The 24,057-nt window shown below is 32.0% G+C and overlaps 1 protein-coding gene across 6 annotated transcripts in view; it reads left to right on the forward strand.

Moving 5' to 3' along the window:
- LOC130442593 (diacylglycerol kinase 1) overlaps positions 1-24,057 on the forward strand; it is a 358,993-nt gene that overhangs the window by 184,154 nt on the left and 150,782 nt on the right. The gene's annotated exons all lie outside the window — the stretch shown is intronic.

Raw genomic sequence — 24,057 nt, forward strand, 5'->3', positions numbered from 1 at the left:
GACAGAAATATATTTCCCCATAATTGACCGTACTAAAATGTAGGCGGTTACCTAGATAATCCCAATGGCCATCCTTTTCTTTCCAAAATTGAAGGATATGTTTATTTATCTCGCTATTTCACTACTTTCACACCAACCTCTGAATGTCCCCAAAAGTAATAAGACCCTTACCATCATCGCCGTTGCAATGGGTTTTTCGTAATTAATAAAATATTTTTATTGCTTTTTAATATATACAGTTATTTTTATTTAATTATTTACAAATACGAGTATATATATATATATATATATATATATATATATATATATATATATATATATATATATATATATAATATATTTCCTGTAACATATTAAAGAATGTTCATATTTGCAACATATGTATTTTATTCCTAAGAACTAGTGGATGAATTGTTTAAATTAATCATGAGAGGTTCTACAGTTTTGCCAGTCATGAGCAGTAATGTTTTTTAAAGCTTCGTTTAGTAATATTCTAACGCCCTTTAGTGTAAATGTTGTGTTTTTCCAAGCTATTTCGCCTTTAACTTCGATCGGATTGAGTTCACAGTGAAAGGGAGGAAGACGAATAATAGTAATTTGACGATTTCTTGCCACTTATATTTTTTGTAGGGATTTTTATTTATTTTGACAATTGGCAAAAGTTCGTTTTTCACCAAGTCATTGTTGAATGTAATATTTTTTTGTAGTAACCAGTTAGTAATATCTTGTTTTCTCCATGACGTCGTAGGTAGACTTTCAACTTGTCTCGAGTTGTAACTGGCGTTGTCAAGAACAATTACAAATCCGGCTGGAATAAGATCTAGCATTTGTGTAAAGTATTCTTCGAACACATGTGACAAACACGGCGCTAGAAATGCAGTTGTGTATTGGGAATTTTCTTTTATAGGACTTTTTCTTAAACTGAAACTTGTCAATAACCATTTAAGTATACCCTCTTGCAAAAGGTACCTAATTATCATTTTTCCCAGAAAACATTATACGAATCGTTTTCAAATTAAACTGTCTGGTATAAGTATATACTATATACTATAAAGGGCGTGAAATATTCACCTGTCAACATCATTCCTTTCTTACAATACCCCAAAGGAATTGTTTTCGCCGATAAGTAAACATAGTTGGAAATTTGAACTTGATGCAAAAAATTTCTTAGAAAATAAATGTTGTATTCATTTGCTAAGGTTTAATAAAATAAAATAATAAATTGTTCTTAAATGTGACTACGGCTACGGTGGCCAGGAGAGGGATTGATTTATTACTCTACACCCTTTCCGAATGGAGTATAACAATTCACTAATTACATTTCCTACTCCATCATATATTTCATAAATATTAAATCTTGGCTCACTTCTAGGAATCTGTTTAATTCTTAATATAATTTTTACATAATTATTTTTAGCTACACATTATTGTCCAAATATTGAACTAGCTTTTAATAGAGTAGCCCATATTTACCGAGATGTTAATTATATATGATTATTACGAACTTTACATGCAAACGGAATTTCTTTTTTTCTACCTGTTTATGTATCCATATTAGTCGAAGTATTTATTATAGATCTTTCATATTGCTGCCTTATCTAAAAAATTAAGTTCCTCCGGTTTTGCGTTGGGATCAGTTTCCAAAGAACTGAACTTTTCCACCTCCTTGACAGTCTATTATGCCCTTATTGAGTCGCATCTCCGATATGCCCTTTTATCTGTAGTACGTCTGGTGCGACTCAATTTGAGCGAATCTTCAAACTACAGAAGAGAACTGTTAGATATTTACTCAGATTAAACCGCAGGGCTCACTGTAGGGACTTCTTTAAAAGATTTAAAATTCTGATTCTTCATTCCTTATTCATATTTGAATCCGTTTGCCTAATTCGTAAACACGCTTCTCCAATTTTCTGCATTCCGCAATAATTTGAGGGCATATTTACTGGAAAGTGCCTTCTACTCTGTAAACAACTTCTATTCAAATAATAATATTTAATTGCGGACATGCTGCATACTGGTTTAATTTTTGCTATGTACTTATATACGACTTATATACTAATTATTACCTATAATTTTGTTATTCATTGTGATTTTCTTTTGTGTATGGAAATTTTCTTTTATTTGCATCTTTATTTAGATATTTTTATATTTGTTTTTTAATGTTTACAAGGTTTTATCCAAAAATTGTAACAATTTCTTGACAATAAAGCATTTTTTTTCTCTCTCTCTCTATTATGAGCATTCACTTTCATTATAGGTATATTCACCTATAATTGATGAAAAATCAAAGTTAGATATTTAACAGTAATGTATAATTTCACACACTGTATAAATTATGTATTGTATGTAATGAACTACGATTGGAAATGGTAATCCAATTTTCTAAGCAGTTTTTTAAAAAAAATTAGTAATCAAATTTATTAAAAATTACAGTTTCTCACTATAACTCAATCCCGAAATTATACAAATTATATTAATATAAATATAAAATTTTCAAAAAACTTTTTATACATTGAAAAATAGATGTTTTTATTTATGTATTTATTTATTTATACACTAATGATTAAACTTTTGCTTAACTAGGAATAATAACAATACAAGTGTATACTCGATCAATCGACAGTTATATTTCCATTGTCTAGAAAAGCAGGGAATAAATATGATTATAGTTATTTCGAGAAAATAGACCATTATTCAATTTCTTTTCCTACGTAATAGCATCTATTTCTACTTAATTACTTCAAAAACTCTTTGGAAATTTTGAGACGAACTCAAATTTGTTCAAAATCCTTTGAGAACTTTTACGAAACTTCTTATTATGAATATGACTTGAAGTATTTTTGATATTCTCACAACAAAAATTAACGACAGTATAAGTTGAGCTGCTCTTTAAATTAATTGTTCCTAACGTTGTGGTCTCCCGGAGCTACTGACTCTTGCGTGACGAAGAATGAAAATTAAAAAATGTAACGATCATATTCGAAGTTTAAAACTCCAGTCATTATTTTCACTCTAAAAAGTAAATGATAATTGGCATTATTCAATACTAAAATTCTGCTATACTATTTCTTGATTAACCAACGTGTTAACCATTAGTGTATAAATAAAACAAAACATCTATCTCACAATGTATGACAAGTTTTTTGAAAAAAATAAGTTAATTTGTATAATGTCGGGGTTCAGTTATACTGACAGTTTGTAATTTTTAATAAATTTTATTAATAGTTTTTGTTTTAAAAATGCTCAGAACAATAGATTACTTTTTCTTATCGTAGTTTATTACATACAATGCTAATGTATACATAATTTATACAGTGTGTGAAATTAGATATAACTGCCAAATATCTAGCTTTGATGTATCATCAATTATATGTAAATATATAATGGAATTAACTTAAGTTAATGCTCATAGTATTGTCCAATGATTATTTGATAATATCCTAATTGTGATCGACATTTATTTTCAACATTCTCAATTGACTTGGGATGAAATTACTCAGCATTCATTTCTTATCCGTGCTTTTAAATTATTAATACTTGCTGCTTTTGTTTCAAATACTTTGCTTATCAAGTATCTACCGTTATTAAAAGGAATCCAAAGTATTTCGTTCTGGGGATCTTGGTGGCCATTTTACTTCTACCTATTCATCCGCCTGTGAATACAGTATCAAGCTGATTAAACTGTTCAACTTAAAAATTATCAGATTTCTATATGGTATAGATAATAAGATGTTTTTGAACAGATAAGAGATTTTTTTTTATATCTGCACTAATGGGATTTTTTTATTTGTACTTGTTTTTGTTAAAAGTTTGTTTTCATTGTATTCTTTTTTTATTTTATTTAAAGAACTGGTATATATGTAGCAGGTAATTTCATTCAACATTTTTATCAATACTATAGAGAAGCACACTGTTTACATCAACACTACAACAACACTCACAATAACACTGTCTGACGCGCGTTTCAATAACCAACTTATCGTGTTATTGTGAACACCTTCAGTCTCTGAAGACAATAAATTGGTTATCAAGAAGCGCGTCAGGCAATGTAATTTTGAGTTTAGTGGTAGTGTAAAAAATTTTGTGCGACTTTAGTTTTTAATTGCTAACTAAAAGCCAGTGTTGACATTTAACAATGACACTATATTTAGACATTGTGTATATTATTGTATAACGATTAGAAATACTGATCGATAAATTTAACCATTTCTAAAAAAAAATAAAACTTATTCCAAAACAAAGATTCATAGATTTATTTCTATCCATACGAGAACCCCACTACACATAGAATTTGCCTTGCTTGGGTCATGAAATATCAGTTCTTGGTTAAGTGAGAGCCACAATTTGGAACCGCAATTTCCTCTCGAGACCGCCGTGTTATGCAGCGCCTAGTATTAGGAAATGTTTGAGCTGCTTTGTAATAGTGTTGTCCCTCGGGAGGTAAGAACACGTTCATTTAATTAATCATTAGCTCTGAATCACGATGAGTTGCGTATTTTAACGAAAACTTCTCCAAGGTGAACCGCTAACTATAAATATACAGTGTACTCACAAAGTAACGTAACTTGCTAATTTTACTAAAGTTTTTTCAAAATTTTAGATTTTCTTCATAAATCGATTAGGGGACATAATTGTGGCAGTTAGAACTGTGAGGCTTACCAATCTGTGTGTACCTCGAACGTGTGGATGCTGAGCACTAACCATTGATGTGGTCTGCAGTTTTTTCCTCTTCTATCCCTAAGCGATATTCCTGACCTTTTGTGAAATCTATAGCATACTGAAAGCGTCTTTGATGATAATAGTTGTAGTCTGCATCTTTTAAATATAGTAATTGATTGAAATAAGAGAGGCTCAAGGCGCATATATGTGTACCTTAGCTTGTGTCATGCGAGTTATTTCCATTTAACACGCAGAATACTGAGCGATGTAATAGCTAACATTTGGGCTACACCAAGAATGAGTTTTGGGACCGTTGAATGATTTGCTAATATCAGTTTGGCGAACGGGGCAAGTACTGCAGCAACTGGAACGTTTTGTTACCAGTATTGAGAGGATGTGGCATCACTTCGAGCGAGAGAAAGCGCGAACAGCATCACCCCTCCGTAAAACCTTCTTGTCTTTGACCACAGCAGGAACGGTGATGCTCTTCATATTTTTCGTCTGGTACTGTGAAACATCCCGCAGCCTACGCAATTCTATTGTGTGTTCCTCACGTAGAGAGTAAGTGTACTCTACAATAATGTTCATCAATATCTCTTTAGTGTCACACAAAGTTTACTGGCCATTCAATCGACAACGAAATTAATGACACAGTAGATGACAAATTCTTGTCACAGCTACAGAAATTCTGTGAACATAATATCCTTCGGCTCGTTAAAAATGGGATAGTTGGACTGAGGCCTCTATTAATTACTTTTGAAAAATAGCTTCAATTGTTTTTCGTTATTTTATTATTAAAACAATTACCGTAACTTGCAATTTTCAATATATTTTTTTGATAATAATTTTTGATAAGAAGAAGACTGCTTTGTTGACAAAAAATTATAAATATGAAGTATACAAAAAAATAATACAATAAGTAATGATATTAAATTTTAAAATAAAGATTGTCAAAATTTTATATGTAATATACATTACATGTATAAATTGTATACATAGTCGAAACAAATTGAATGATGTGAATAAACCAGATAATAAAATTGAATACCCTGAAATCCTAAAATATGTAATAGAAATTAATATTAATATTACATCAGTAGGATGCTCAGAATTAAATATTAGAATAAGAATAAGAGTCGCTTACAACGTAAAAGGCACTTTTAAGTAGATATGCCTCAAATTCGTAAAAAGTGCGGGAAAACGTGTTATAGGTTTGATTTCAATTGATAAATGATTGTGCATGCATTCGCACTGTACAGTATTGAGCACTCAACTAATTCTGAAAGTGGAGTAGGCAGATAAAGATCGCGCTCCGTGTTCCTAAGTGCATAGCTGTGCTTACGAATTACGCAAAGAGAATCAAACATGAATAAAGAAATGAGAGTCAATATTTTGAATCTTTCAAAGTAGTTCCGGTAGTGAGTCCTATTGTTTAGCCTGAGTAAGTATCTAACAGCTCATGAAAATTCGTTCAAATTGAGTAGCAAAACACGTACTCCAGAAGGGAAGTGCATATGGGAGATGCGATTCAAAAAGGGCATAATAAACTGTTATAGAGGTTGATAAGTTTTTTTCTTTGGAAACTGATTTTAACGCTAAACGGGCAGAATTTAGTTTTTCAACTAAAGCGGCCTATGCAACTTTCATCTCAAAGAATTTTCTACAACAAACCTCAAGAATATTACAGATTTAAATACGCCAATGGTGGTGTTATTGAGTACAAAAGGATGCAACATATTTTATACAAAAAAACTCTACTTTTTGAAACGTTCAGATACAGAAGATTGGAATCGCACCATGATTTAAGGGTGATTAGGTCGCTAGATATGGTCCTATGAAGTAAGTTTAATGTCATGACATCTGGGTTGTTCCAAGAGAAACTAGTTTCGTCCGCTGATGTCTAGACTTGTGCTGGTGAGTTATAAGTTAAAAGATACGAGAGGTGCTTTATTTAAATCGTGGTATTGCAAATCACTGAAAGATGTTGTAGAGGAGTGATGGTTGTTTAGGCTGGAGTTGTTCAGGAGTACACATTATTTAGGATGGAGAATAAAGCATCATGTGTGAATTTGTTACTAAAAAAATCCAAAGTGATGGTAGTATATTTCACATTTAATAATAATAGAAATAATCAAAGTCTATTCCTAGGGCCCCTATGGTAATTACCGCCTTACATAATTATTTAATATCAATTTAAATGATGACTCTAAAAATTTTTTTCTCTCTTATTCTCTGTAATGATTAGCAATAACGTAATTTTAAAATAATTATATTAGGGGGCCAAGTACACATAGGGGACCTGGCGACTAGCGAGTGGTGACATCTATTCAGCACTAATCAATTGTTTAACACTTACTTGAAAAAGCGTACAATACTTTATTATATCGGTTAGGTAATTATTTAAATGATTTTGAAAACGCTTGAATTTTCAGCTCTAAGCTGAAGTTACTATAATTATTAGCAGCATTTCTTAAACTAAGGATCATCGAATTCCCTTAGCTTAATTATAAGATTTATCCCTACTGATAATCATTCTGTGGTATACATTGTTTAGTGCTCCTAAAGAATTAATTATATTACATAACCCCGAGCCACTTACAAAAGAAAAGGAAGATTAAAAGATAAACTTTATCAATTTAATAATTCCACAAGTTATTTTCTTATAAATAGTTTCGATAGGCTAGTTGACAACATTTGGAAATTAGTTTAAAACTATAACTTAGCATCTATTTCACCCCAAAAATATATTATTTTGCGAAAAATGGGTTTTTTACGTTAGTATTTTGAGTTTTTAAAAATGAACTTGAAATTGACCGCGAAAAAGGCCAAGACTGTCATGGCGTCTTGAATGATGTCACACCTCGCGAAACAACTGTGTTTGTTGATAAAAACGCCAGACAATTATTCATGTACGTTCGAAACAATAAAGAAATCCGAAGAAAATGGTTAAAAATGGCAAGGAGACAAGATGCTCTTACGTTATCAACTAATTCCATAAATTATTTCTGTGAAGATCATTTTAATGTAAGTATCAAACAAAGCTTGATGTATCTATTTATAAATGTATAGTAAAAGCAATGAATTTTGCGAAATCTACATAATATACGAAACATAACATATAAAATGTTATGACTTAATTAAGTTAAAGTTATTGAAACTTTGTATTCCCTAACCTCAAAATCAGTTAAGAATTTTCATTCCACAGTGGGTAAATGCGACTCTCTGACTGGTAATTGCTAATTAAATAAGACTTTGTTTGTTTTTCATATAATACTTACATATCGTCCCTACAATGGTAAACTCGCGAATCTGCAATTTTTGCGAATTTGGGGTTATTGGTGCATTTGGATGTAAGATGACCAATACACACTATGGTAGATTCGCGTATCTGTAGCTCGTTTCGTTATACTAGATATTGCCACTGTAAACTCACCTAACTGCGTGAATCTTGTTTTCGACCTCTGTAAAGTAGCGAATTTATAGATTGGTGACTTTACCGTAGTGAATTTTAATAACACATGCATCTCTTTACCAATGTATACTCGCGAATAGGCGAATTCGTTAGTCTACTGTTGTGAGCTATTTCGTAAATGTTATCAGCGTGTTGTAAACTCGCGTAACTTATGGACATTTTACTCTTTTGGATACAAACAATTTTTATTGCGCTTTTGGATTTGGATAAATTTTCAACGTGTGTCTTTATTTGTTACAGCACTATGAATTCAAGAACGATATTTTACTATAAATGATAATGAGTACGATTTTTTGACCCTAAGACTAAGTAATTTGAAAAATTCTTAATAGGTATTCAAATAACTATTAATTTGTTAACTTACATTTTGTACGAGTTTTACAAGTCAAGTTCGGCTTAAGGTTTTTACTTATTATAAACAAATACCTAAATGTATCAACTATTCATTATTCTTTGTTAACATTACAAGATAGTATAAATTTGTATACATTTTAAAATCCGAATTAAACAAACGTAAGTATACCGTATACGAAGTACAATGTATTTCAAAGAAAACTATCATGATTAAGGATAAGAAGCATTGTATAAACAATTTTGTAGTATAGATTAACATTTAGTTGCATATTGCGTTTTCGGGTGGAAGCACTAATGCTTTTTTCGTTTGTTAGTGCTGTATTGAAATTAATTCATCGGTTAAGTTTAAATAGTGAAGTTTCTTGAAAACATGATGAGTAGATCGAAGAGGCTAGTGGAAATGGCATTAAAGCAACATGAAAAAGGTAAATTAAATAATTTAAAAGTTTCTAGTGGTGATAATCAAAGCACTAAAAATATATTTTTTTGCAATTTTAGAGAAAACTGAGGAGAAAACGTCACTAGATGAAGATTTGCCAATTCCATCCACTTCGCGTGTTTTGCCTTTACCTTGTAAGTAATTTTGATCTACATTTTGTACCTACAACTCTGCAAACTTCACATAAAAGTTTTATTTCGGCAAGGTTTTGACAAAAGTAATGATTTTTATTTTGTAGGTTCTAGAGAATCGTCACCTATTCCTTCCTTCGGTTCGGATCTGGAAAATGCTTTCAGCTCAGATGATAGTGTTTTTGATAAGGATTACCAACCTCCATCGGATAATTTGAGTGATTTGGAAACAAGTATGCATAACCTTGATTAATTTTAGCTCAAATTGAAACCTTTTTTTTTCAGGTGCTACAGAAAATATTAATGAATTACCACAGGAAATAATATCAAACAAAGAAACTACTTCTCCGTCTAAACAGGCAACACCGAAGAAAAGGAAGGTATCAGACCCTACTCTCTGGAAAAGAAGTGTTGAAAAAGCGAATCGACTCAAGGGAAAATCTTATAAAACAACTACTGGTAAAAATATTCCTGCTAGACCTATTATAGCTCCTCGTTGCTTGAATCTTCCTAAACACAAGTGTAAAGATTTAATTCCTGAAGATGGCAGGTTACAAATTTATAAAACATTTCACGGGTTAGATACTTTATACCAGCAACGTGAATTTATTGTAAAACATGTGACTGTCAATCTTCCAAAAAGGAAAACAACGAATCATGAGTCTCGAAGGAAAGCAACAAAGAATTACTCTCTAACATACAAAGGGGAGAAACATAACGTCTGCAGGAATTATTTTTTAGATACTCTAAATATTCCAGAAGCTACTATTAGTGGTGCTTTAGCTAAGGTTAGTGAAACAGGCCAAATGCTACCTGATATGAGAGGAAAGAAGGCACCACCACAAAAAACAGATGAGAATTCAGAGAAATTTTTTAGGCATCATATTCTTTCCTTTCCTTCTGTGGAATTCCATTACTGCCGTAAAAAATCAGAATATAAATATCTTGATTCTTCATTAACAATTAAAACTATGTATAAATTATATAAACTGGAGTGTGAGAAAATTTCTAGTAAGCCCGTGTGTTTTGAAAAGTACAGGAGGGTGTTTAGAGAATACAAGTTAACATTCCATAAACCAAAAAAAGATTTTTGTAAAACCTGTGAGGTTCATAAAAATACAGAGGGAAATGATGACCAAAACAATAGTCATGGTGATTATTTAAAACGCAAGGAAGCTGCACGTCAATGCAGGGACGAGGATAAAGAAACTTTGACTTACAGTCAGTTCTTAACACTCCTAAGGGTGCAGCCGGGCCTCTGTTTTATGTCAGAAAACTTGCAGTTTACAATCTTACGACATATAACTTAGGAAATTCTGATGCTACCTGTTACCTTTGGGATGAAACTGAAGGAAAGCGGGGAAGTGTGGAAATTTCTACTTGTATTTACAATTTTATAATGAATAAACCAGAAATAAGGCATGTTCGAATGATGTCAGATAATTGTACAGGGCAGCAAAAGAACGTAACTTTTTCTATAATGTGTCTCCATTTATTAAAAGTACACCCTGTTCTTGAGGTGATAGATCACAAGTTTTTCGAATCTGGACACACCCAAATGGAATGCGACTCCATTCACGGTAAGATAGAGCAGAAATCGAAAAATATTCCTATATACACCCCAGAAGGCTGGGCACAAGTGATAAGAACAGCACGATCAAATCCAAGACCTTATGACGTCACGTATCTTTTACACGATAATTTCATAGATTTTAACCAATCTAAAAAATCTGTTTTCCAAGACGAGTCAGTCAGAAACTTAAGTTTCGCTATGCAGTGTGGCTGCATTATGAAAAATCGGCTCCAGAGACAATTTTTTTTAAAAATAGTTACAACGATACGTCATACACTAAATGTACTTTGAAGAAGCTACGAGGGCGTCCTGTAATAATATCAGAGCCTGCAAAACTGTATTCTTCTCGAATTCCGATTTCGAATGCAAAAAAGAAAGACTTAAAAAAACTTTGTGATGAATTAGTGATACCCAAAGTTAATCACGATTACTATGATAATTTACCTACAAATAAATTGGCAAGAGACAACTTGCCAGAACCAGATCAGCTGGAAGAGTCTGATTATTCTGAATAATAAGTTCTAAGGATTAATCTAAGTTGATTTTTGAGATTTAATTTTTGTTAATTTTGTATTTTTTAATTTGATCTTATAATTATTAATTTACGTTTAGTTTTGAGATTTAATTTTTGATAACGATAAATATTTTTTAATTTGTTCTTGTATTTGGTTTGGACTAAGTACTTTTTTTATATTAAAATATGTACCCTAAAACTATTGTGCATTAGTATAGCGAAGTTGTGTAATAAAAACCGACAATTGAGTGAATAATAACATTAAATTTGGAACAATAATTATTACGGATTCGCTAGTTTACTGTCAAACTACAATAATTACCAAATGTGTACCACAGTAAACTAACGAATCTGCGTTTTATGCCTTTAAAATCGAAAATTTTCAAAGTTGCTCTTATAGCCTTCAAAATGGCCTCAAGTTATACATTATAGGCAAAAATAACATTTAAAAAGAATTAAAACTGATTTTAGGGAAACAAATCGAATTGCTTTTTGCTCCCCTGAATAATTGAGATTTTGCAGATTCGCGAGTTTACCATTGAAGGGACGATATAAGCTCTAACACTGCGGACTTTCGATGAAAAAAAGTATGTGTTCAATGCAAAAAATTTGTCAAGCATAATTGCGTCAATTTTGGAAAAATTACTGCAGTTTGCTCTGTTAAATCCTGATTCCATGACAAATTATACCTGTCTTTCAAGGTTAAACTAGAATCGAACTTCATTAATTTAACAATAATTTCTGAAAACTCGAAATAACCTGGTTACTTTATACGAAAGTGACAGCTACAACATAGCGTTTCGCGAGGTGTGACGTCACACTTTTCTGATTGGTGTTCAATGTCACATGATTAAACGCCTCATTTTGTCGATTTTATTTTACAAAAATATTATTAATCTTTTATTATTTTTGTAGAAAAGTTGTTTTTTTATTTACTAATTATCATGATTAATCATTAGAAACACAAAACCATCCGATTTATTCGTAGTGGAAACAAGCCTATTATTGAAGTAATTGTTCCAATTTCACTATACATTGGTGTCTTTTCTTGGTTAATGTTTTTATAGAATTTTTTCACTTTTCTAGTTCCATTCAAAAACAACGGTGGCTAAAATTATGAAAAGGTCGACGATTGAGGAGCAAACTGGCTGATATTCATCGATAGATTGTTTAGCAAGTCTGTTGATGCCAACCGTTTTGTCCATTACCGAATCTTCTAAGCATGAAAATCATAACAGGGACGTGTACTTTGACACGCTCATGAGGCCACGCGTCCATATGCCTCCAGATTCATACAAAATGTACCAGACATGTTCAAGTAAGAACAGTTTAAGTATCTGCCCTACATGTCGCTGTCGCTGTATCTGTTTCATCTCAAATGGCGAATAGGAGGACATCATCACTTGTTTCAGTCATAAATATGGTGGAAATAGGTAATTATTCGACTCATGAAACAGGCGGGTAATTGAGCTCGGGCTTCTTCCATATAAAGATAATTGTAACAACAGTTACGTTTCGTCGTAAGTAGTCAATTATTACCTAATTTTCTACAAGGAATTATTTCCTTTCACTTCATACAAGGTACATTGTCATTAGTGATCGTTACAAAGATGCGTTTCGTTGGAATAAACTGAAATTATCACTAGGAAAATTCACAATCACGCGAGATCCTCGACCGGATAACGTCGCACTCGCAAGGTTCTCAATTAGGTTCATACACTAGATGAAGATGAATACAGATGTAACTTGAAAAACGGCGCTTTTGCTTTTTCAGTACGGGTAGAGATTGAAAAATTTCAAATTTCCAAGAAACCAATTTAATTGCTACCAAAAAAGTTTCCTGTGACATGCATATTATTACATTTCTTGACCTCATTTTTGTACCCTCTTTAACCTCCTAGTAACGATTATTTTTTTGGTTTTTGATCATAATAATTTAGTTCAATTAATGTAAACTCCAGTTTGTTCGTCCAAATCCGGTTCATTTGATGCTCAAATATCGCCCACAACTCCTCAATTAATTAAGTTCATGTTCTCAGCTCTTTTGTATCACACGAAAAACCTACCAAAAACCTGATAAAATTATGTTGGTTCCACATAATGTATTTCGTGTTTTCTTACTTTAACGCGAGATTATCGTGTAAATGTGTTAAAACTGGAGAAATCCGATTCTGTAGCGGTGTGACGGTAAAAATAAAAAAAAATCTGCAATTGAAAACACTTTGCTCGAGCGAAAATTTTCCAATTAGACTGATTGAATTCTTTCCACAAGCTTAAAATGATATTAGGAAGCGGAAATAATCTACTTTACTTTGAAGAAAACTATGAAATTTCATGCAAACAATTAAGGAGTGAGTATATGACGTGATAATATAAAATAATGCTGTGACAAGCGAAAATTTTTTCATACGACCCCCTGTTTCTGAGTTATAGAACTCTAAAGCTGGAAATCAGAATATATATTTAAGTATATTTCCTAAATTATACATTCGGAAATTATGAAGTGTGTTTGACGAAAGAAATAATTCTACACTCTTCAGATCTAAACGCTCATTCCCAATGGTTAACAATTCTTAACTTTTATAGGGACAACCTGAACAATCTAAAGATAGCGAAGTTGAATCTCAATCGATTTCTTAACAAAAAGATACTCTTTGTCTAACTCGATAAAATTTATGATTTAGGAGATATGTAGATTTTTAGATCGTTGTACATGCCAAGAAAACCGTTCGCCATAAAGAGACATTCTGAAGAATTTATTGAAAATACTTACAGCAGTTATCAAAACACAATCAAACATTTCTTGGAGAACTAATGAATAAATAAATAAAATAAATAAACATTTGTACTACATACGTTCCCCTAAAATAAATACAAGGGATTCATATTTTTGGAGATATCTTGAAATCTTGGTATATGCTACACCGGTGAACACAAAGAACGAAATGATCGATAGAATAAATTTCCATTATGACGCTATAAGACAGAATCTTGAAATGCTCTTCCAAGTTCAAAGAAATATCCTCCGTAGTCTCGAGAAGTGTGCAGAAGTCCAAGGTGCCCATTTCGAACATTTTTTATAGTTTTTGTTTTTATTTGATAAGTTGTAGGCTAACCAATTAAATTTTCTACATTTCAATTTTTTCCTTATGTAAGTTACACGATGTTTGGCGAACGGTTTCCTTGGCATGTATAACAATCAAAAAATCTACAAATCTCCTAAACCATAAATTTTATCGAGTTGAACAAAGTACCTTTTTGTTGAAAAATCGATGGAAAAATTCATATTTATATTTCATATTATATTCATATTATATTCATTTTCATATTATTAGATTGTTCAGGCTGTTCCTGTAAAAGTTACGAATTGTTAATCATTGGGCATGGGCCGTCCCTGGCCTTCAGATAGTAGTTGATATTTATACCGTCAAACACACTACGGAAAAATTCATAATATTCGAATGTATAATTTAGAAAATTTACTTAAATATAAGTCTGATTTCGCAAGTTCACGTCATTTACTCACTCCCGAATTTTTTGCCCCCTGTATAAATAGTAAATAAAAATTTTTTTCTCATTTCATTCCAGTATAAAGTAAATTTTATTAATTTAAAGAAAACATCTTATTGTGATGATTATTTTTGAACACAATAACGTAGAAGATTGCTCAGACACATTTTAGTCGTTCATTACAGCTAGAATCAAGTTAGGAACAAGAAACAGAATACGTAAACAAGAGATAAAGTATATTAAATGGAATAAAAACACGCTTAAGTACTAGAACAGTACAGACGGCGGTAGTTATTCTAAATCTGCTAAATGTGTTCTCGGTATACATTATTTACAATTATTTCAAAATTGATGCTAGATTTTATTTGGAAATTATTCGTATTTCGGAAATTTTTGCTCATGCTTTTCACATAGAACTTTCATTTTTAGATATTAACAACTTACAGTGAACTGAGATATTATTTTTCGCGTTTCACTATATTGAAATCTACCCATGAACCATTCGATTTTGTTTTTTATGGATTTTAGGATTACCATATAATCAATTTTATTATCTGTATCATTCGCATCATATTTGTTATATTTTGAAAATGTATACAGGTAAAGGTGAGTATACGTTTTATTCATCTTTTATTAATGTATTTATTTATATGTTTATTTTGTAGTTATATATATATATATATATATATATATATATATATATATATATATATATATACAGTGCTTTTCAGATAAAAGTATCCACCTTTAATAACTTTTGTAATACTGGTATTTAGAAAAAATCCAAAAACACGTCAATTTATGTTGGAAGGGGCAAGCATTATGGCTTATTTAAACTTACTGGAAAAGCCACCCCCTCACCCCTAGCAGCATCCCCTTTATTTTTTTTTAAATTACTTGTCATATTTTTTATGTAAAATTTGGATACTCCTCTTTGAGCTGATTTCAAAAATGTATAATACTTGTAGGTTAAAGTGGTTAGTTTATGAGATAAACAATGTTTCTTTTAAGAGCACAAATTTTACTTATTATTTACTTTCACCTTATTTGCCTGTACTAAAATGGATTGTACAACAGTTCAAACTCTTTAATCTTTTTAACTGTGCTATTTATTATGAAGTTACAATAAGTGTTCAGAATGAGTACCATTCACTTCCATACAATGGTATAATCTATTTTGAAATGCCTCTCTGACATTGCTTAATACGGCTGGATTTAATTATCGATATTCATTTTCTATCCTCTCTCGTAAATCATCCAGAGATTCTGGTTGGGTAGCATAAACTTTTGTTTTTAAATACCCCCATAAAAAGAAGTCTAGGGGTGTTAAATCCGGTGACCTAGGTGGCCACTCCATCATCTGCCTCCTTCTACCTATCCAACGAGCGGGGAATGTTTCGTTTAAAAATTGTCGGACAGGCATAGCATAGTTTGGGGGAGCTCCGTCTTGTTGAAATACCAGTAAATCTTCGGAAAGGTTATCATCATTTTCTATTATTGTTGTAATACGTGGGTCAACCCCTTCCCTGAGTAACTCAAGATATGATTCACCATTTAAATTTCCGTTGATGAAGAAAGGTCCGACAATGTGGTCACCTAGAATACCATACCAAACGTTTAACTTTTGGGGATGTTGTGTATGGAATTCACGCATAATATGTGGATCACTTTCAGCCCAATATCTACAATTATGCCTACTTACTAAGCCATTTAATGACCATGAGCATTCATCAGAAAAGCAAATATTGTTTAACAATTGTGGATTGTTATTGATAATTTGCGTCATTGATTCGCAAAACTCTAGACGACGATCAAAATCATCTTTATTCAACTCGTGCACCAACTTAACTTTGTATGGGTGGTACTTGAATTTATGTAGAACTCGGAAAACTGTAGAAGATGAAACACCGATCGCTCTACTTATTGTTGACAACGATTGGGGTTGTTGAGCCTCTAAGCTGACTTGCCCTAAAATTTCCACTTGGATTGCTTCGTTATTTACCAGTCCCTCTCGCTTATGCACTTTATTGCAAACAGACCCTGTTGTGGTAAATTTCTCCATCAGTTGAATTACATACTTATGAGTTGCATGTCTTCCGTCATGTAATTCGTTAAATATTCTAGCAGCAGCTCTTGCACAATTATTATTTTGGTAGTATAAACCTACAATTTCAATTCTTTCTTGCAAAGAGTAAACCATTTCAGAGAAACAATATAAATAATGTATCTAATTACACTATCAATATTGGCTACAAATTCTAGTTGACAATGTCAAACTTTAATAAAAAGTAGAGTTTTTTGTTGTTTGGATTTTTTAAGTAGAATAAATAGCACAGTTAAAAAGATTAAAGAGTTTGAACTGTTGTACAACCCATTTTAGTACAGGCAAATAAGGTGAAAGTAAATAATAAGTGAAATTTGTGCTCTTAAAAGAAAAATTGTTTATCTCATAAACTAACCACTTTAACCTACAAATATTATACATTTTTGAAATCAGCTCAAAGAGGAGTATCCAAAGTAATTTAAAAAAATAAAGGGGATGCTGCTAGGGGTGAGGGGGTGGCTTTTCCAGTAAGTTTAAATAAGCCATAATGCTTGCCCCTTCCAACATAAATTGACGAGTTTTTGGATTTTATCTAAATACCAATATTACAAAAGTTATTAAAGGTGGATACTTTTATCTGAAAAGCACTGTATATCAGCAAATGTGGATTGCAGTAGGATGTAAAGAGTTGTTCATATTTTCAACGTAGACCTTTGTGTTAATCGATAATAACACTGGCCGACAAGATTTTCGCAACACAGGCGAGACCTTTATTTTTGAAATGGAACAACCCGTCCAATAATAGAAAAAATATTTATTAAGCCCTAACACGTACCAATTTTCAATAGCTTAATTATCCCTGTATACATTAGCAAATAGGTAATTTTATAAAGGGGCGATTAATATTGGTAAATTTTAAGGCCGAAAAAATACCTGAACTCTATTATTCAGAATAATAAACATAAAAATAACATTGAAAATTAGTATTTTGTTAAGTTTCATAGTAAGTGGTTCTCTGTTCATAGTGCAAAAAGTGATTATAAAGACAAAAATGTCGAGTTAAACGCGCTGCAGTTGCAAAATTTCTCCTGTCAAATTTTGCTATATTTGTAGAGAATTTATGGTGAAATCGCAAGCCAGGCCATTTCCAAAAATTTTATAAATCCTATTCCAAATATTTTGGTACTTTAATTGGAGACCAAGTCAAGCCCCCCGCGCGTGATGTGTTAGTTGTAGCGTGTCATTGATGCAGTGGATGAATGGGGAGAAAAAAAGCCTTGCCTTTTGCAATTCCAATGGTATGGCGGGAACCTACTAACCATTTTGACGACTGCTATTTTCGTCTACCAAAGACTGAAGGTTATTCTAAGAAAGCACAAGATTGAGTATCCAAATTTACTGTCTGTTATACGACCTGTTCCCCATAACGAAGATTTACCAGTAAAGATTGCGCCTTTAGATCCGGAAAATGTTGTTTTAGAAGATACTGGAGACAACGTATCATCAGGAAGCTCTGAAGAACAATGCACCGACCCTATTTTTACTCCAAATACCAGTTCCGGTGAGCCACACTTGATTGTTAAAAGTGAGTTGAATGATTTAGCACGTGATTTGGGGTTATCAAAGCAACACTCTGATCTTCTTGCTTCCCTTCTCAAGAAATGGAACTTCTTAGCCAAAGAGATAAAAATTACGACCTTTAGAAAAAGAAATGCTACATTTTCTGCATTCTGCAGTATGGAAAATTCGTTGTCTTCGTGTACGGATATTGATGGTCTAATGAAGGAACCTGGTATTGAGCATAATCCCAGTGAGTGGCGCCTATTTATTGACTTGTCTAAATACAGTTTAAAACCAGTGTTATTACACAATGGAAATTTAGAACTGTCAATACCAGTTGCTCATTCTGTGAAGATGAAAGAAACTTATGAAAATATTCGCTTGCTTTTAGACAAAATTAACTACAGCAAGTGGCAGATATGTGGGGACCTGAAGGTGATTGGAATTTTTAAGGAATTTCAGGAGGGTTTACGAAACATTGCTGTGTAAAAAAATTGGCGAGCAAGAAGTGAGCTTCAACCAGGATCTCAAAATGTTAAGTTTATACCAATTGTAGATCCCAAAAATGTCTTTCTGCCCCCCCCCCCTTGGCAATATTCTTGGATTGATGAAGAACTTTGTAAAGGCTATGGATAGAGAGGGTGAAGGATTCAAATACCTTAGAAAAGTCTTTCCCCAGTTGAGTGATGCCAAATTAAAGGAAGGTTTTTTATTGGGCCACAAATAAGAAAATTGCTGGACGATAACAACTGACAGGAACTTAGAACATGGAAGGCATTTGTTAGTGTAGTGAGGGGTTTTTGGGCAACAATATGGATCCAAACTACCAAATGTTAGTTGATGAACTTCTAGACGCCTACAAATCCCTTGGTGCTCCTATGTCATTGAAAATTCATTTCCTCCATTACCATCTGACATTTTTTCCCGAAAATTTAGGAGCTGTCAGTGATGAGCAGGTTGAAAGGTTCCACCAAGATATTAGAACAATGAATATTCGGTTGATTTTTAAAAAGAGAAAATGGAACCCTTCATAAAAGGAAAAAGTAGAGCTAATTGATATTTAAAGTGAGTTTTTTAAATTTTTGTTTTTTATAGATGTGAGGCATGTTTATTAGATGTAAACTTTAAATATTGTCAATATATACAGTTTGAAAAAAGTGAAATTATTTTTTTACTGAATATTAAATATTTTACCGATGATATGGTTCTATAAATGTAACACAAAAATATTATCTGTTACAATTATTTTTTTCATCTTTTCGTCCATTTTATCACAATATGCTATTCATTCTTGTGTTAGTACAGTCGACCAGTGTAATAATTATCAAAATACGAAAAACAATGAAAGTTCTAAGGACAAAATAAATTTGAACAATTTCATATGAATTATCTCTCTCATTTTCTATGACATGATTTGATGAAAAATTATTTACATTTCTAAATTGATATAACTGTTCATAGTTTTGAGTTTTATAGATTCGAATGCACAATATATTTTTTTATATATCCTGTAAACTGTGATAGTTTTTTGGAATAATACTAACAGAATTCTAATTTTAAGTCGTCTATGTATCTTCAAATTTATCAGTAGTATTTTCACTTTTATCCAGGGTTCGGTGGTAATTTCAATGCAATTATCTGGATTCCATATATGTTGCTATTTTCACTACTTGCTCGATACATTTTATCCACGACTGGGTTCCGCGATCTCAGCATACAATGTGCGGAATTTCGATAGACCAATTATACCATATGAATGGTCAGAAATTGGTCATAAAATGTCAGTAGGTATTATTAATTGTCCAGCCCTAGAGAATATTTTATTGTGTTAATTTTTTCAAGATCATTCAGGTCAGCTTATTTAAATATTTGGTTAGTTTATTTTATTATTGAAAAAATTTAAGTTCTTATTGTTGAATTGCGCATGCTTTGGGCCGGTTAATTGTATAATGGCAGTGAGCGGTTACACTTTACTATGAACCAGACGTAGTAGGGGTAATATTTTTTTTGAGAAAAAAAACATACATAATATCAAATATATATATTGGAGAAAGAAATAGAATACTTTTTGAAACGACGTGAAGGTCAAAATTCATACGTGGGATTTGGAGGATGCCCAGGTCATTCTATTGCTTTCTGCAAGAGAAGCAATAATCAATGGGAGCTTCAGAATTATTTATTAACTAAAGAAGTGCGAATCACACATGACCTTACGAATACTCTGCTGCGATTTTCATGAGAAGGAATACCGTTGTGAGAAATCAACCTATAAATAAAGAACCGAAGAATAATAGGACAAATAGTTTAAAAAGTAAAATGAAGTAAGAGTTGAAAACTATTATAATAGATGTATTTTAGAACTAAATTTTCATGGTAATGTTTTATGTTAATAAGCCTAACAATATTGGAAATAATAAGGCGTTTTCTTTTTACAAATAGGGCAATAGATCATTTACAAAAGCTTGATTTTTGCTTTTTATATTTTAATCCTGCAAATTTTTTTTCACGTTATGTTCTTTATTCAAACAGGTTACAACTGAATATTGTATTTTTCTAACCCCTCTTCTACTGTACTTTTTGATATTTCCTGTGACATTAAATAATTTGCCCTTTTTTAATAAGAGTTCTATCCCTTCTACTTTTCACATACCCAAATACCCTATCTCACACAGATTACATAATAAAACACGGCTTGATATTTTTGGTGGTTTTTCATAAGACTGAAGAGAGAACAATTTTCTTCGCAAAAGGTAATTCTTTTTTATTAAAAAAGAACTCTAATGCACTGCACAACGAATGGGTTGTTTTTTTGTATCGTACAATTATCTACCTTTAGTATTATCCTTCCTAGTATTAGCCTTCCTAGTACTAATATCAATTGTTTCATTTCTTGTTTCAATTTTTTGATACAGACTATGCTTGGGAACTTTTATCAAAATACTTTATAATGTAGCTACCTCTCTAACATTCATATCTTGTTCTCTGATTCGAAGTTCATTTCTGATCATAGTTTTTTTGGGTGTTAAATTATGACTATTTTTTTGATATTCGATTCCCTATTATTATTTTCACTCATATCTATTATTTTTCATCAACTACTGTAATAACAGAGTAGCAAAAACAAAAATATTTATTACAAACTTCAAAACTCACAATTTCGACGATAAGTACTGCAGGTAAAAATATACAATAGAAACTAAACGTAAAAACGTCTTTTCATAATATTACAAAACATTCCCATCTCTCCTTCACGAAATCATTTATGAATGAAAATGACAAATATTACCTGATAAATGGCGTTGTTGCCATTATCGTAGGTTTAATTTGCAACATCTTTGTTGATCCCCTCTATTATATACTACAGCCATGCCGGTACCCTCAAGTTGAATCATAAACGCAGACAACGTTTAATTTTGCATCGAACCCTTCATTGCTTGAATTTCGAAGAGCTTAAAAAATAATATAAAAGTACCGATTTCCTCATATTATTATGAAACTATCTAAACGTAACGTCAAAATGAGGAGTCAAAAAATATTAAAAACCGTTCAGTCAACCTAGAGTAATTTATATTTAAAGGGAAATGCTTGAAATTTACACATTTTTTAGGATATCTCGTAATACGAAAAAGATATCGACATGCGGTTTTCGCCATGCTGTTGCTAAAAAATAAATAAATAGCGTTCTCTAGCGTATACGTTACTCATTAGGTTGTTTCAAAATTATAACTCTTACATCGGTAGAAAGGAGCTCTCTTCAAAAATACTAAGTTTGCATAGATAGGTTAAGTAGAACTGGACTTTAAGGCGTGCTTTCATAATAGCTCCCGCTTTTCCCCACCTTTTATTTGAAATAGACTAAAACTTGTAAAATCAAATATATGCTGAATTTCTTGAGGAATAGATAATCATAGTTTAAATGCATCTTAATTAGGCAAAATTTGTAAATTATTCATTATATAATTTGTGGTATTTAATTATGCACTCTAGCGGTGGACCTACAACTCTGTAAATAATTTCCAGGTTTATCTCGAGGTCACTTTTGTTATAAATTTGTTTTCTCGAAGCTGTACTATAAACGGTTCCCGAGATATGGCCGAGAGCCATTCTTATTGAGACACCCGGTACTTACTTTTCATTACTATACTGATTATTTCTCTTTTTGTCAGTATTCAAAAACTCAAAAATGATTGGAAACGACTTTTTATAATGGCGAATCGTCTATAATGTAATTAGTGAAATCGGTTTAGAATATAAGTCACTCTATACAATTGTAGGTTTCAGCTACCAACATTTACTACCGGTCAAAGGTTTTTGTTCTCCGTATAATCCATTTATTAAATTTCAAAATAAAACACTTCATAACAAATTTCATTTTCATATTGTCGAAACGGTATCTTACAAACTAAAAATGATAGTGTCCGTTGGGGTGTTGAGTCACAGTTTGAGGTTTTTGGGTCTAAAGGCCCCTTGACATGGTGCAAGGTCAAAATATTGCACGTCGCTTGACATTATGCAAGTCTCTTGCATCATGTCTGCCACTAACAAAAATTCAATAAGTGAATTAAACAAATACCTTACCTAAACTTTGATTTAATATTTCGTGAACGTTTCTTCTTCTTACGTTAGGACTAGGTCCTGTATTTTCATCAAGGGTTTGCCAGGAGTAGTTGGGATGCTGAGGACCAGCTTTCATACCACCTTATAGGTGGTCGTCCAGGAGGTCGAGTTGTGTCTGGTTTCTTTTCCTTTGCAATCTTTGCAAACCGTTCATTTCGCCTTCTGTCAACATGGTCTCTCCATTCTCTTATGCGGCTCCTTGCCCATCTTACTACATCCTGAATATCGCACATGTCCCTTATTTCTTCATTTTTCTTCCGATCGAGTAACGTATGTCCTGTTATTGATCTCAGAGTTCGCATTTCTGTTGTTCTCAGGAGCCGTTTAGTGGTTGTGTTCTCCGTTCTAGTTTCTATTGCATATGTCATGAGCGGCCTTACGCAAGTTTTATATATTCTAATTTTACATTTTGTGTTCATGTATTTATTTCGCCAAATTAAATCTCTAAGGTATCCTGATATCAATGCTGCCTTCGTTGTTTGTGCTTTTACTTCTTTCTTTTTCACTTTCTTTCTTCTAAAGAAACAAAGAAAGAAAGAAAGTGACCGTTTCGAAAATGTTAAAAGTAACTAGATTTCTCCCTAGAATTGCAAATTATACGCAATTAAAATGGCACCAAATCGATGATGTTGCAAGTGCGAGTTCTTGCATGAAATAATCAGCTGAACTTCATCTGCGCATGCTTTCTATCAAGAAATATTGCGCCTTGCATTGCATTGCACGTTGTATCGCATCATGTCAAGCGGCCTTAAGAGATTTAAGACTGTTTGTGTGCAGGTCAAAGGTAGAACAGATGTTAGATAGATGTGTAATTTGTGAAAATCGGCGGAGACTCGGTGATGGTTTGGGAATGTTTTGGAGGAAGGGCGACTCGAGACCTGGTGAAAATTGGAAAGATTTTGAGGAAAGAAGGATATAAAAATATTGAAGACAAATATAGTACGTTCTGGTCTGTGCCTCATCAATCCCAAGCATTTCTTGAAGCTAAGTAAAGAGTAGTATCCTACTTCTACTTCATAACTTTTGAATATCTTGAAACACGAATATAAATAATTGAATAACAAAAGCAAAAAGGGATTACATCGATTAAATAAAAATTTAAATATGTCACAATTCCCGACCATAGTTTTATTATTAGTTAATTCTTATCTATATATGTTCTTTGAAATATAAATATTAATGAC

The sequence above is a fragment of the Diorhabda sublineata genome, chromosome 4 (genome assembly GCF_026230105.1).
Source record: "Diorhabda sublineata isolate icDioSubl1.1 chromosome 4, icDioSubl1.1, whole genome shotgun sequence".
Lineage (NCBI taxonomy): Eukaryota > Metazoa > Arthropoda > Insecta > Coleoptera > Chrysomelidae > Diorhabda > Diorhabda sublineata.